This window comes from Haemaphysalis longicornis, unplaced genomic scaffold, assembly GCF_048455015.1.
Source record: "Haemaphysalis longicornis isolate Haplotype H1 unplaced genomic scaffold, Haemaphysalis longicornis Haplotype H1 scaffold_16, whole genome shotgun sequence".
Classification (NCBI taxonomy): Eukaryota; Metazoa; Arthropoda; class Arachnida; order Ixodida; family Ixodidae; genus Haemaphysalis; species Haemaphysalis longicornis.
This window is the reverse complement of record NW_027526266.1, coordinates 14383026-14386625: the sequence shown is the minus strand read 5'-3', so window position 1 is coordinate 14386625 and position 3600 is coordinate 14383026. Positions and strand designations below refer to the sequence as shown.

The 3600-nt window shown below is 46.5% G+C and overlaps 1 non-coding gene across 1 annotated transcript; it reads right to left on the bottom strand.

Moving 5' to 3' along the window:
* Positions 1-1712: 1712 nt before the first annotated feature.
* On the bottom strand, positions 1713-1785 carry Trnaa-ggc (transfer RNA alanine (anticodon GGC)). The gene has a single exon. It is a non-coding gene; the product is annotated as a tRNA-Ala (tRNA).
* Between the last annotated feature and the right edge of the window lie 1815 nt (positions 1786-3600).

Sequence of the window (3600 nt, the reverse complement as noted above, 5' to 3'; positions counted from 1 at the left end):
CAAGGTAGAAACCAGGATTGTTGCCAACGTATTAGCAAAAAGACTTGTCTTCGTCAAGGCAACCATCAACCCCTCGCCTGGGTGGCAGGCTTTATAAAGGGGTAGGTCCCTAGGTGAGAGGAGAGAAGCAAGTGGAATTCATATTGCGGATTGGTTTGGGTGTATGTAGGAGGAGATATTGAGGGGAAAATAATGTTGTATAGTTTGAGCCGCGAAGTCAGCAAGAGGGAATTGAGCCGGAGTTTGATATTCCGGGAAGTTCTTGGAGAGAAAGGGAGCGAGGGTGTTTGTTGCCCAGCCGTGTGGCCTACCGAAAGGTTCTCAGATACGATGGAAGCAGTACAGGCGGTGAGAGGAGTCCTACTCAGAAGCTATCTGCATGCATCATGTCAAAAGAAAAGGTAGAGAACGGGGAGAACAACTAGGTTTAAAAACAAAAAAAGAAAAAGGGAGGAAAAACCACACACACAGACAAAAGAAAAAGCAAAGACCGCACACCTGAAATTGCACGTGTCGCCAAGAGCAACATTCTTGAAACCAGCATTTTCTAAAACTCAAAAACGAAAAGATAAAGCTAGAAGGACGTACAGGACACAAGACAAAGCGGAGCAAAAAAGACAGAAGAAAATACAAAATAAAATGAAATTCCAGAGAAAACGTTTGAGGAACGCCTGCGTGTACTACACTGGAGACTAAGGAATGAAAACAAAAGGAATTAGGTTACCACATAAGGAGCACAGGGAGGGGTCATGTTTTTTGGTAGGGTACATGCAATACAGTGCCTAATATTTATTTCCTGTGAATATTGTAAAGACTTTAAGTTGCCCCTGGACGCCTTATTTCCAGGAGGTTCCATGGAGCTGAGTTTGTGAAATAATTAGTATTCTCGGTATTTTCTGTCCCTAGGAGACTCAAAGTTGCACTGAAGTATATAGGACTTAAGGTCATCAAAATTGTGGCTTGGTGTGTTGAAATGCTGCGCCAAAGCTATGGAGGATTTGCCAAGAGAATCGGACACGTGACAGTTAAGGCTTAGCCTCATAGGTTGACTCGTTTCGCCTATATACTCTTTGTTGCACAATGAGCTCTTTATATATATATATATATATATATATATATATATATATATATATGTATTTATATATAGAAATAAGATTTGGCAGTCAAGAAGACCTCGGAAAGCAAAGTGGAGGATGTGGTAGGTCATGAAAACAGATAAAAAATTTGGGAAGAAAGAAAGAAAGTGGAGAAAAAACGCCCGCCAGGTGGGATCCGATTCCACGACCTCCAGAATACCGATCTGGTGCGATAACCACTACGCTACAGGTGGGGCTATATTTCCCCTCCACTTTCTGGGTATTTATGTTATATATTTTGTTTCCTGCGCTTGGGGTTGTTAGCCAGCGCCACTCTGACTACTCGGGGTGAAGGGGACCTTCTTTTTAACCCTCGTGCCGTGACTAGATTGTCTACGACATGTCGAGAGTGGTCGACCAGCGTTGAACCCTCTTAAAGTTCCTATGGCACCAAGACTGCCAGAACACAGGCCCTCGCTATGCATGTAGCGAATCAGAATGGGAAATGAGGGGCTCGTTGAAAATAACAGAAATAAGAGTTGGCAGTCAAGAAGACCTCGGAAAGCAAAGTTGAGGATGTGGTAGGTTATGAAGACAGATAAAGAATTTGGAAAGAAAGAAAGTGCAGAAAAAATGCCCGCCAGGTGGGATCCGAACCCACGACCTCCAGAATGCCGGTCTGGTGCGATAACCACTACGCTACCGGCGGGGCTATATTTCCCCTCCACTTTCTGGGTATATATGTTAGGTATTTTTGTTTCCTGCGCTTGGGGGTGTTAGCCAGCGCCACTCTGACTGCTCGGGGTGAATGGGACCTTCTTGTTAACGCCCGGGCTGTGACTCGAGTGTCTACGACATGTCGAGAGTGGTCGACCAGCGTTGAACCCTCTTAAAGTTCCTATGGCACCAAGACTGCCAGAACAGAGGCCCTCGCTATGCATGTAGCGAATCAGAATGGGAAATGAGGGGCTGGTTGAAAATAACACAGAAATAAGAATTGGCAGTCAAGAAGACCTCGGAAAGCAAAGTGGAGGATGTGGTAGGCCATAAAAACAGATAAAGAATTTGGAAAGGAAGAAAGTGGAGAAAAAAAATGCCCGCCAGGTGGGATCCGAACCCACGACCTCCTGAATACCGGTCTGGTGCGATAACCACTACGCTACCGGTGGGGCTATATTTCCCCTCCACTTTCTGTGTAGTTATGTTAGGTATTTTTGTTTCCTGCGCTTGGGGTGTTAGCCAGCGCCACTCTGACTACTCGGGGTGAAGGGGATCTTCGTTTTAACAAACAGGCCGTGACTCGAGTGTCTACGACATGTCGAGAGTGGTCGACCACCGTTGAACCCTCTTAAGCTTCCTATGGCACCAAGACTGCCAGAACAGAGGCCTTCGCTATGCATGTAGCGAATCAGAATGGGAAATGAGGGGCTCGTTGAAAATAACACAGAAATAAGAGTTGGCAGTCAAGAAGACTTCGGAAAGCAAAGTGGAGGATGTGGTAGGTTATGAAAACAGATAAAGAATTTGGAAAGAAAGAAAGAAAGTGGAGAAAAAAAATATATATATATATGTATTGTTAGAGACGACGGTTGGCATGGCCGTTTATTCCAACACACGGGCCCAGGTAGAAGACCAAGCGGTCATGATGATTATTTACAGGTGATGATGATGCCGAGCCTATCGAGGCGACCACTGATGATAGTGGGTGATTATGCAGAACCGCCAGTAACATACCCCAAAGTACTGGGATCCTAGTCAAAGGGTCTCAGATTATTTCCCGTCCGCGAGCAGCGGCGGCCTCCTGACCGCGAGTTAGTCGGTGGTACGGCCGTTGAATGGCGGTTGAACCGCCGGGATACATGGATGATTTCAGTAGCAGGACGGTGGCAGTCTGTAGGCGGAGTTACCATCGTGATAAGATAATTTACCGGAGAAGTCTCATAAAATTTAGTATGGGCCAAAAAAACGGCGGAGGAACTACTCGCACAGTCTGGAAACGCGACCGTGTGCCCATAGCAATACTTCATCCCTCGGCCGGAACCGCAAAGAGCGATGGCTCACGTCGTAGCGGGTTTTCAGTTCGTGCTGCTGAATTTCCGTTCGACGTCGCACGAGGTCTCGGCAGTGGGCGAGCCGCGAAATGTACTGCTCATGCGATGATGCATCAGAGGCGAGAGAAGCATAGAAAAAACTAGATTCGAGTGTAATTCATTGGAAGTGGCCAAAGACGACAAAGTATGGTGAATAACCGATGCTCTTTTTTTGCGATAGTGTGCATTTTGGCATAAATTCCTAGAGGTACAAGTTGAATAACCGATAGTCTTTTTTTGCGATAGTATGCTTTTTGGCATAACGTCCTAGAGGTACAAGTTGGCACCCGTTTCCAGGAGGAAATCCAGACGACAGCTGTGGTGGGGCCTCGAAAGCCATTGTTCGATATGGCGGGTCTCCCAGGATGCAGGCTTGTGCCGTGAAGGTGTCTGGATCTCGGTGCACTCTGGGAGAGGCACGTCCGTAGCAGGTG